The sequence below is a fragment of the Protopterus annectens genome, chromosome 4.part1 (genome assembly GCF_019279795.1).
Source record: "Protopterus annectens isolate FY-2018-M chromosome 4.part1, PAN1.0, whole genome shotgun sequence".
Lineage (NCBI taxonomy): Eukaryota > Metazoa > Chordata > Ceratodontiformes > Protopteridae > Protopterus > Protopterus annectens.
In genome coordinates, this window is record NC_056734.1 from 182,430,337 (window position 1) to 182,442,468 (window position 12,132).

Consider the following 12,132-nt stretch of genomic DNA (forward strand, 5'->3'; position numbering starts at 1 on the left):
ATCATATTATGAACAAACTTTTCAGTATTCAAACCTGTGGATTCCCCATAATTAGCATATGTGAGTGTTGGAATATAAGCAAATCTATGTGCTAGAAAATAGATGTTTCTGAGCTATGGTGTTGGAGAAAACCTTTAGAGAATTCCATAGACTGGAAGAAGGTCAACTCAGTATATACTACAGTAAATAAACTCAGATTGTTCTGTGAAAAGCCTGATAGTAAATTTAAAACTTAGAACTTTGGCCACATAATGCAAAGATAGCATTCACTGGGGAAGTAAATGATGCTGGTAAAGCTGGAAAGCAAAAGAAAAAAGGGTTTGCAGAGTCTAAGGTGGGTAGACAGAATTACTGAAGTAATTAATATAAATTTGCAAAGCATAAAATAAATAGCTCTTGACAGGCACACCTAATGTGCTAAAGTCTTTAGGGTTACAAGTAGGATTCGACTAAATGACTAAATAATAACATCACAAACTATACAGAGAACGGAAGCACAACATCAAAACAGACTGTGCCTTATCTTCTCTCAAAAGCTCCTCTGTGTTTTCAAAATATATTTTCTGGCTAGTTTTCTCAAACATACTATCGCTGTCATTATCTAAGACAAAATACTCCAATCTCATTAAACCCCTTCACTTGGAAACAGATTATAGAAATCCTGTTCTACAGTTTTTTCATGAAAATTCTGGACTAAACTTCCAACAGCTCTTTAGAAAGTGTCTAGCAAAAATGTGTAAAATACAGGGCCAAATTTACAAAGGCTTGCAGGGAGTGTAAGAACAGTGTAAAAGGGCAGACAGGCAATATGTCTACTTAGCGATTCAGCAATAGCCGGTAGGGGCGTGCATGAGAGCTTCTAAAGCTACTCTTGCATGGATAGTGTTATGGTATGCAAATTACCTCATTTGCTGCTGAAAGCTATGCAAATGAGGTAAATTTGTGATCCAGGAACCACTAACCTGTCCGTGTAACATCTGCAGAATTGTGCTCTGCTGGTAATGGAGTACTGTTCTGCAACTAGCTAAACAGAGCTATGACAGCTCCAAATAAAGGATGCATCTAGTTAAGGAAGCATGCCACTGGCCAAATATAAGGCCATTGGCATTTGCAAATGTTGTAAATCTGCAAAATCCAATGTAATTTTTTTTCCCCGATCGCCGATGTTTAACCGTAGCGCAGTGTCGCGCAAACATGCTGTGCTTTAAATTAAATGAAAAAAAGGGAAAAACATCCACAAATGTGGTTTTACACTAAAAAGCTTGTCCTGCCATGCAGGTGAATGGCAGGCTGCAAACAATATGGCCACTGAGTAGTGGTTGCTAAGGGGGGAAGCCCAGTGTGTGAGATGTAACCAAGCATTAGTAGGCAATCCCATGCAAATTAGGATAAGGATAGTGAATCCAAACTTTCCCTGGCATGTGCATCATGTCCCTAGAGTGTAAGTGTAGGAATAGGGTAGTAGTCGAGTAGAATATAGGTGACATCATGAAGGGGTATGTCCGAAAGACTGTAGGGTGATTGGAGCACAGTGGCATGTGTTTGCTCTGAGTTGCTCAGGATTGCAAGAGGCGTGTTTACAGTGGTAGTAGCTGAAAACAAGAAACGAAAGGCGTACGCCGTGGATATATCAGAAATTTCTTGCAACGGGCACACAGCGTGTGCGCGCATGTGCGCATGTGTAGGCGAGTGTGCGCGCATGTGCGCTTGTTTGCATGCCGCTGCCCCTTCTGGAAAAAGAAAGGGAAAAAGGAAGGAAAAGAAGTAGTAGGAAGATAACCAAGGAGAACTAGCACAGCTGCCAGGTGAAATATATCACAATCAGCAAATTACACAGGCAGTCGACTAGCCCAGCCCAGCAATTTAAACTCTGCAAACAGCAGTCTCACCTGTTTTCTCACAAGAACTCTGCAACACTGCAGTTTAGAAAGAATGAAAACTCAAAAAGCTTAAGGCTGACAAAATGTTAGGGGCTGCCATTGCTATTATAAACCAACATGTGCAAGGTGCTGAGGGTGGTGATGTTGTGAATGCTGCTGAGCAACCCACAGTGAGGAGACGGAGAACAGTGTACAGACCCAGGGTAACCTACCAGGGGCTACATGAGCTGGAGATAGTGGACCACTATAGAATGGACAGAGACCTCCTGCAGCAAATTGTTGAGCTGTGTCGGCCATGCCTCACACACAGAACCAACAGAGGGGAACCCATCCCAGTGGATACCAAGGTATGTGTTAGCCTATGAATACTAGCTACAGGTACCTTCCAGAGACCAACTGGTGATATGATGGGTGTTTCACAGGTATCAGCATCCAGGGTACTGCACCAGTTCCTGGATGCCATGTCAGCACATGTCGGTGAGCATGTATATTTCCCCAATTCCAGTGAGGCATTGGCCAGCAATATGCGTCTATTCCACCAAATAGCGGAATACCCTGAGGTGGTGGGAACAATAAACTGCATGCACATACACATCAAAGCACCACCCAGTGAGCAGGGTAGTGTCTACATCAACCACAAGGGCTTCTCCTCCATCAACTGCTAGGTCGTGTGTGATGCCCAGGGCATAATAATGAATGTCTGTGCTGGCTGCCCTGGAAGCTATCACGATTCCCACATCTGGCATCTGATGCAGCTGTACCAGAGATTTGCCAATGGGGACAACCCTGACAGTCACCTAGTGGGAGATGCTAGATTCACACTGGAGCTGTGGCTGATGACACCCATCAGAAATGCACACACACCTGAACAAGAACCCCATAATGAAGCACATGCACAAACAAGAAACATAATTGAGCATGTGTTTGGCATGCTCAAGTCATGATTCCGGTGCCTAGACACATCCGGTGGAGCCTTGCAGTACTCACCAACTACATGTACCCAAATTGTCATTGTATGTGCCATGCTACACAATATGATCCTGCGAAAACAGCTGCAGCAGGAGCAGCATGGGACAGGGCCAAACAGCACCCCACCATTGCCACGGCCTGCACAGGCACAGCATGGCTCGGAGGAGGAACAACCTGAGCCTGCCCCAGTAGGCAAAAGGAGGCATGCCCAGTATGCCCTGGCCTTGGCAAAGAGGCAACACATAGCACATACACTGACTCAGTAGGAACCCTGGAAATGACACCTCTCTCTGAATCACACATACAATAAAAGAGATGCCTACCTTGACACTACCTGTTTCAAACATGTATAGGGAGTGTATTATGTGCATCCGACATAGGCAGCCCTGCAGCACCACCTGAGGCATGATTGCCCTATATTAAGCAATATAAAGCAGTGTTAAGCACATTTTACCAGTATTTAGCATATTTAAGCACAATTGTGCGGAGCTGCGTGCCGCACAAGCTAGCGCAACGTTGGACAACATTGGGCAACATTGGGCAAAGTCAGGCAAAGTCGGTAAAACACGCTCACACCTGCTTTACTGTCCCTTAACCAGTCAGGTCTCCCCAGTAGGAAAATAAAAAGTAGTGACAGGGCTCAAACTCAGGATACTATGCACTATAGACACAGTACTGAACCACTAAGCCATGACAGCATTTCACTGGCACAGACACAGCAGGGCAATTGTAGACTAACGCAAACACAAACAAATGCTGTATCATGCTCTCTGAGCTTCCCCCCAGGCCTATGCAGACAGATAACAGCAGGCCAGGCAGTGTGATGTGGGTTGTGTAGGCTATGAAGTCACAAACTAATAAACGTGGAATTGGAAGCTAAGTTCTGTAGTACAGTAGTATGCCTCAAGCCAGTATGATAGGCAACAGTACACACTGAAATGGAGTACCTGACATAGCAGTGCAGGCCTAGCAAATGTGTATAATTGTCAGGTGAATCCCTCATCCAATGTACACCCACAGTAACAATCAGGTGTGCCCTCTGTGTAGAGATGTGCAAATAATAGCTGTCCCCCCTGTATGTAGAAATGTTAAGTGTATGCAAAGTGACTCATGAAAGCCCTGCAGGCACAGCGTACTTCCTGTCGATGTACAACACAAAGGTGAGCCCTGAAGGAAAAAACAACTTGATTTTTCACACACATATAGTATATATGTCCATACTGGGCATGGTCACACACTGCAATAAACGAAGCAAATGTCTGTCAACAACATACTGAAAGGTCATACTGGGCATGCTCACACACTTAGGCCATGTCTGAGTACAGCAGTGGGCCACACATATCTGGCAGTTGCAGTTCTCACCCCAGAAACATGTCACTATCCACCAATCCTGCCTTGCGCACACAGCGTTATGAAAACAGACCCATACAATATATTGGACTCCTGTCATAATCAAACTATATACTACAAGTACTGAACTTGTTCAGAGAAAGTGAAAATTCAAAGAAGACCAATAAATCTTTGATCTGTATCATCAATAAACAATGAGCACGCCTAACATTATCCAATCCATGTTCTGGCAAAAATATTGTCAGAGTCCATAGAGAACCATGAAGCTTTATTTCACAATGTCATAAATATCAATGTAAACACATATATGTTCTGAGTCATTGCAAACTGTAAATTAATACATGTACATGACTGACACTGCCAACATCTTGTCAGACAGGTTCATGCATATTTACCCCCCTCTCACTGACAAAAGGGCCCATTATCATACCTGGAGACTGTGAAAACCCAGAAATCACATATACAATGGTTAAACAGCACTTTCCAAACCTAAAAACATGGAGTCTATGGGATGACATGGCTTCCCTAGCTGTGTCATATGTGAACTCCAAAACAAACAGACACTGCACCTGAACAGTCCGTTGAGACTCGCCCTCTGTACAGGATATGAAACTGTTGAATGTGTTACAGCAACATTTGGCACACTCCACAAGTGTTGGTGCACAACGGACCATAGAAACTATGTTCTTATAAGCCTATTAAGCCTGATCTGCAAGGCCATGGAGTCCATCATGATGGAACTCATAAACAGAGCTATTGTGAGCCTACAAACACCCAACCCTACCAATTTAGGTTTGGTCAGGGTCAGATCATGGTTCCCAATCCTGCTAGACGTTTTTCAAGGCAGTCCCCCAGGACATACATCAATGAAATGAGGTACACACGTCCCACATAGACCTTGGAAAGCCCTCTTCCAACATCCCAGACACATGTCGTATCCACAAAATCAACAACCAGTGCATAAATATGTATGTCATCTGATGGATTGCCAGCTGGGGCACAGATAGATCCCACAAGGTAAGAATTATGGTCTCCTGTCCAAGCTGGTCACAACTGCTGTCCCCCATGGCTCAGTTCTGGGAGCCCTCCTGTCTAGTGTATACTTTTCAGACATACAGTCAAACACACGAGGGCTATGTTTAGCAAAGTTTGTGGATGACTGCAAAAAAGTTGTCATAATCAATGTTTGGGACAACAGAGACATCCTTAAAAAGGGTCTCAGTCAGACATATGTGGTGTAAAAATGATGCCCTCGAGCTACAGTCATACAAATACAACATAGGTGCCAACACCCTAAATATGGAGGTGATAATAAGGGTTCTATGGACACATGTGGATAGTCATCTCTACTTCCAGAAATATATTCACAAAGTGGTTAGAAAATCATGCTATGTGTTCCCACAAACTGCCAAGGACTTTGCATGTAGGTCAAAGGAGGTTCCCTCTACTCATCAGTCATCAGACCCGTCAGAGAGTACCACAACACACTTGCAATGAATCTGACTAGGCACCTTCTGCAGCTGGAAAGACCACTGAAGTACCTCAACAAGAGGATTACTGGCCTCAAACAGTTGCTCCATGCAACCAGACTGAATTTAACTCAGTCTGTACTCTGTTGCATACTGTCTACTCAGGAGATCTCTGCCCAACAGACAGGTCCATGTCCAATGCAGAACTGATGTACATGCGCTATCTGATGTACACCCAAGCTCACTGTACCACATGCTCTAGGGATATCATCATCACAACATTAAATAGAACATGTTGGTGGGATACATGACTAACTCACAGACTTCCCTTGATTTGGAACAGGCTCCCATCCGACATTAAGCCGAGACCCTCAGTGACACTCTTCCAGAGGAGTCTTGATGAGTGTATGTGAAACTGAACTGTCACACCATGGATCACTTCATCAGCTCTACTACACAGAGGCCTAGGGAACTAACTCCATGGGTGGTAATAGCTGCACACTCTGGACATACTAATATATGCCTTCAGGCAGATAGCCTATCACCTACCTATGTACCTCTAATGACATGCTTCTGGAGCATTTCTCCCCAGGCCTCTGCTGAAAACAGGATCTGTGGAACCTAGTCGGACTTTCCCGGTCAACAAATGTTAAATAAAAATAAAAATAAAAACAAAAAAATGTACCTCTATATATATATATATATATATATATATATATATATATATATATATATATATATATATATATATATATATATTTATATATGGGGGGAAAACAGTATAATAAGCCAAAGATGGATGGCCACAGATGTGTGTAAGAGGGTGACCTTGACAGGGAGCCATCCAGGACTGTCCCACCCAGCACACATCCCAATGGCATGAAAGACATGAGGTGCACATCTCTCCCACTGTACATAACAGCCATCAGTATCTGTAAGCATTACAGTGTATGTGGTCCATGTGCCTGCTGTACAACATGACTGTACAGTGAAGTACACATGTACTATCTGTAGACATGGTACCTGTCACATAGGTCCATAGGTATGTAGTAGACTATGTCCATGAAGGCATATATCAGCCTACGCAAGTTGTGCAGATATTTCACCACACCATTGGGTAGTCTCCCAAGGTCTAGATCTAATAGTTAGTACCCTAAGCCCCTTTCTAGTGGGGCTGCTGATGTGATGCCTGGCATGAACTGTTTCCCACCCACTCATCAAGGTTCCAATTGAAGCGTGTCAGCAAGGGGTTCTGTCTGATGTACATTGGGACTCTGTTCCACAGTAAGGCAAGTGTCTGGGATGGTACTGTATCCCACCAGCATGTTGTAATCATCATCCTGATGAGGTTCATATCCCTGAAATGTGTAGGGCGACTCAATGTTGTTATGTGTAGATGGAGCATGTTCAACAGTCATGTGTTGGACATGGCTCTGTATGTTAGGCAGAGTGTGCCTCTGAGTAGGAGGTACGCAACGAAGAACAGATGTAGTTTTACCAGTTGTGTTGCATAACACAACTGTTTGAGGCCAGTAATCCTTTTGGTGAGGTACCTATGTGTTCTCTACAGCTGCTGGATATGCTAAGTCGAGTACATCCAAAATGGTGCACTGTACTCAATGATGGGTCTGATGATGTAAGAGTAAAGTGCCAACACTACCTCTTTGGATCCTGATGCAAACCCTTTGTTGATTAGGTGGGCCACATAGGATCTTCCAATCACTTTTGCAACATGGCTGTCAAAGGAAACATGACTATCTACTTGTGTCCCCAGATCCCTTATCACCTTGTCATTTTAAGGGGGTAATACCCATGTGGTAGTTTGTGTGTATTTTCTTTTCAACAAAGAGGATCACTATGCATTCCTCCACAGTGAGCTTGAGGCCATGATTCTGACACCACACATCTGTCTCATAGAGTCCCTTCTGGAGAATATGTCTGTCTTCCGGGGAATCTATTATGGCAAACACTTTACAATTCCTAGGAAACTTAGTTAACCCAACTCTCCTGTGTTGGCATGTACATTTGAGAAGTCTATACCAAACAGGAGGAACCCCAGGACTGAACGTTGGGGACACCAGTCATTACCGGTGTAGAGTCTGACATGTAGCCAGCAACTCGTAATTTGTGTGACTTATCTGTGAGGCAGTTTGCTATCCATCCTGTGATGTATGGATTCATGGCCAGGTTGGTGAGTTTATCTATGATACCTGACTGGGGAATGGTGTCAAAGGCCTTAGCGAGGCATAGGTAGGCTGTGTGGATCTCATTTCAATCATCTGTAGCCTGGTTAACTGTTAAAGAAATCCTCCCAGTTCAGTAGGCGTGCTCTGCATTTGACCAAGCCAAACTGTGTGTGCTCAACTGTGTGAAGGTTCCCAATCTCTGTATTGTTGACTTCCATTATGATTGGCTCCATTGCCTTGCAGAACACAATTGTCAGGCTCATAGAGCATGAATGCCAAGGGGTTTTCATGGCCCCATCCCTGTGGAGTGTGAATAACGTTGCTGTGCAACATTCTATGGGTACATATCCTGTAGAGAGCATGTAGAAAGAGGCGTAGATATCCTTGATGAATATGGATACATCCTCACCCTATGTGCTATGATTCAGGTTCTGATGCTGGAAGGTATGGAATGAGTAGTATCCTGGTAGTGCTGGTGTGCTGTCTGGAGCCTTGAACTAGGTTACAGATACTGCACAGATATCAATATTCTCCATAATGAGAAGTGCTTCAAGAGTGTGCATCTGGAGGCTGAGACTTCTGGCAATGAGTAGCATTTAGCTCACTTTGTGGTTATTTGTGTTGGTTATGGGGTTTGGTTTGTCCTGCATGACTGGTGTTCCACACCTGATGTCAGCTTCTCATTGGTCCCATCTGACCATAAGCTAATCACCCTACATATCCACATTCTCGACCAACACCCCCATTAAGGAAACCATGTTAAATCATTTCTCCAAAGCCAACGTCATGCTTCTTAAGACAGAAGTGCTGAACTGCAGGACACACGTGCAGATGGGCAATACAGTTATGACTACTTAATCCTTCACAATTGCACTTCATAAGCACTTATATGACTGCATGCATCGTGCTATCCCAAACAGAACCAAGACGCTAACCTCCAAGAAAAGGAAGCCAATCTGGTGTTCCCCTGCCATAAACAAACTGCACAACAGAAGGAAAATACTGTTGCAAAACACGGTAAAATCCCATGAGGGGAAGAGCTCCATGGTCCACATCAGTAAGAAGCTGTGATCCATGATAAAATCCTCCAAAGCTAGTTATGAAAACAGACTCAACACTGATTTTAAAGATAACCACAAAGCATTCTATAGCTATGTCAAGAATCTCAATGGCAACACTCAAATTTGCTCTGAGTTACAGCACAATGGCACTAAGTATACAGACCCAACTGATATTGCCAACATCCTGCAGATAGAATCAGTGCTAATTTTACCCCCCCTCACCCATGAAAGAGCACATCTCCATAATGGAAGACTGCAAAGTTGATGTCATCATGGCTGCACAGGTAAAAAAAAACTCTCTCCAAAGCCAGTAAGGCAGCATCCACGGGACCAGATAACATCCCAGGCTGTGGTCTACACAAACTACAGTACTACCAGGCACCACACATATGTAACATGTTCAGTCATAGCCTCACTTTAGGCTTTGTGCCTGCTGAATGGTGCACAGTGATGGTTATCCCACTACACAAGGGGGGAGACACCATGGTCCCCAGGATCTAGCGGCCCATTAGCCTGATGAGCTTGCTCTTTAAGGCCATGGAATGTATCATCATATAACATAAAAAAAGACATTGGTAATCTCCAAACACTGGCTTCGTGTAAATGTGTACTGCTCTAGTATCATAAAGGTGTTAGGTAGGGGTTTGAATCCTGTACATGGTGAGTGTGTGTGTGCTGTATATGTGTGACACAGTTGGTGACTGTGTTGTGGGTTTTGCTTTTACTACTGTATGACATATCATAATGACAACAGTATGTGCATTGCACGTCAGGTAGCTCTGTGGCAAATTAATATAAGTACATGTGACCTCAATTATTTCAGAGGTGGGAACCCTGCTTTCTCCATGAACACATCTATTATCTTTGCCAGAGTGTGCTGCTGCTTTCCAGACCTTAGGTCACATCTGTATGCTTGTGACAATCCCAGCCACTGCAGTGATCCCTGGCCTAAGTCATTTGTGTCACGCACACTCATTACGGTTTCTATTGAATAGTGTGAGTGAGGGTTTATGCCTGAGGTATATTTCAGACCAGTTAAAATGCAGCAATGTCTGTCAATGATGGCTATTCATTATAGGTGTACAACAATTTTTGTGGATATGCATGCAGACCCCTTATTGCTTATGTGATTCACAGAGGGATTTCAAAATACCTTTGGAAATGGGATTACCAAAGGAGAGATGATTTAACACTTGGCTGTATGTACCCATCGGTACCTGTCAATATGTTGGGGGCTACTACCTATGTGGTACACTGGGGATACTATGTTTTGTAAAGGTGGATGACCATGCTTTAGTTGGCTTATAGTTTTACAGCATGGGTTTGACAACAGGTATCTGTCCGTATGATACCCTTGTGGAGGATGTGTGTGTCATCTAGAGAATGCATTATAGGCCACAGTATGCATTCCCAGATGTGGACGGACATATCCCTACTGTGTTTGCTTATACCTAAGTGAGCTATATGGCAATCAGGAGTGGTCCCAGGAATGGGTGCAGGTGAACACCACTGGTTACTGGCATAGTATAGTTCCTGAAGGGTACAAATGTTACTGTGTGTCCTACATCTGTCAGTTGTCAAGACATCATCTAACGATTGTTTATGGTCAGGCTGTATAGGTTATGTATACTACCAGAATGCAAACCAATGACAGATAGTAACAGTATCACCCACAGCACATTGTCAAACCATGTCATACACACATGTGTACCCAAGTTCCAAAATGTGTGTAGTACAATGCATACTGGCCACCAATAGAAACTATGGAGTGTTAACACTCTGTAATACAGGGCATGTCACCATGCCCATGTATCCGCTATGCAAGTACATGCAGACAGTGCACCTCCACCATGTTCACAAATGTACACCTGCAAACCTGTGCTGCACACATCCCACACGTACTGTCCACTCTCTAACACATGCTGCAAAACTACACACATCAGCCAAGTGGCACGTGGGCGGACAATACACTATTGGGATTAACACTGGTGTAAACAATACTCCATTGACAATCATAGCTTTAATGCATCATGGCTGCTCAGCTACACCTTCAAGGATAACATTACACTTTACTGCTGACAACATGCTAACATTGCTATACTGCCATAAAGTCACCCTGTGCATCAGCACCATGTTAGCCTGTTCCTGCATCAATGTTACAGATGACAGCAGGTGGCACAGGTTTCATCATATGCACTGGGTGTGTTGTTGGTTTGCCAGAGGCCTACATTGAGCCATGCAATCGACATGTGTGTGTGTGTGTGTGTGTGTGTGTGTGTGTGTGTGTGTGTGTGTGTGTGTGTGTGTGTGTGTGTGAGGGCCAAGAGTACTGGTATGGGCCAATGTTGATGTGATGTGTGCGGGTTTGTGTTAGCCCTAGTTGTCTGGTTTATGTGTGTGTGTGTGTGTGTGTGTGTGTGTGTGTGTGTGTGTGTGTGTGTGTGTGTGTGTCTGCATGCACACAGTTCCACCATGTGGCTGCCATATACGGGGATTTGTGGGACAGCCACAGACTGTACCTGCCAGGCTTTACAGATCACCGTCTCCTGCCATGGATATGGTACCTGTGCCTGGCAGGGGTGCTACTGACAGTATCAGGTACTAAGCCAGACTGAGTACTATCCTCAGAGGTAGACATATGTACATTGGACCCAGGTCCCTGCTGGGACTATCCAGAGCCACGTGCATGTAGTCTTCTAGGACGGTCTATGGACAGCCCACCCCCAACATTGCTGAGGCTGGTACTGGCACTATGGGAGTGGCTGTGACCTGAGGGATGTCCACAGCGACTTCCAGCTGCTGATGTTGCTGGCATACGTCCACGTCGACGTCTCACCCGTCCCGCACTGTCCTGACACATGGTCATGACATTGTGGAGGACATCTAATGTCTCACCCCAACGTCTATCCATGACCTCAGTGTAATTATGGATGGCACCTGCTAGGTCACGGATACTGCCATTTAAAGTGGTGTTATGTGCCCTCTGTGCCCTTAGTCCCTGTCTGGTGTATCGTTACATACGTGCCTATGCCTTCATGACAGCCTGGAACATGCGTGAGGTTGTAAGAACTGTGGCATGTCTATCAGGGGCATGATGACCAGCAGTGCTCCGACGAGAACCCCTGGATATCTGCCTATGTGGTACCGTTCCAGACCTCTGGGTATGGCTGCTGTGTACCATAGGATGGATGTGCCATAGGTACCACACTGTCCTGGC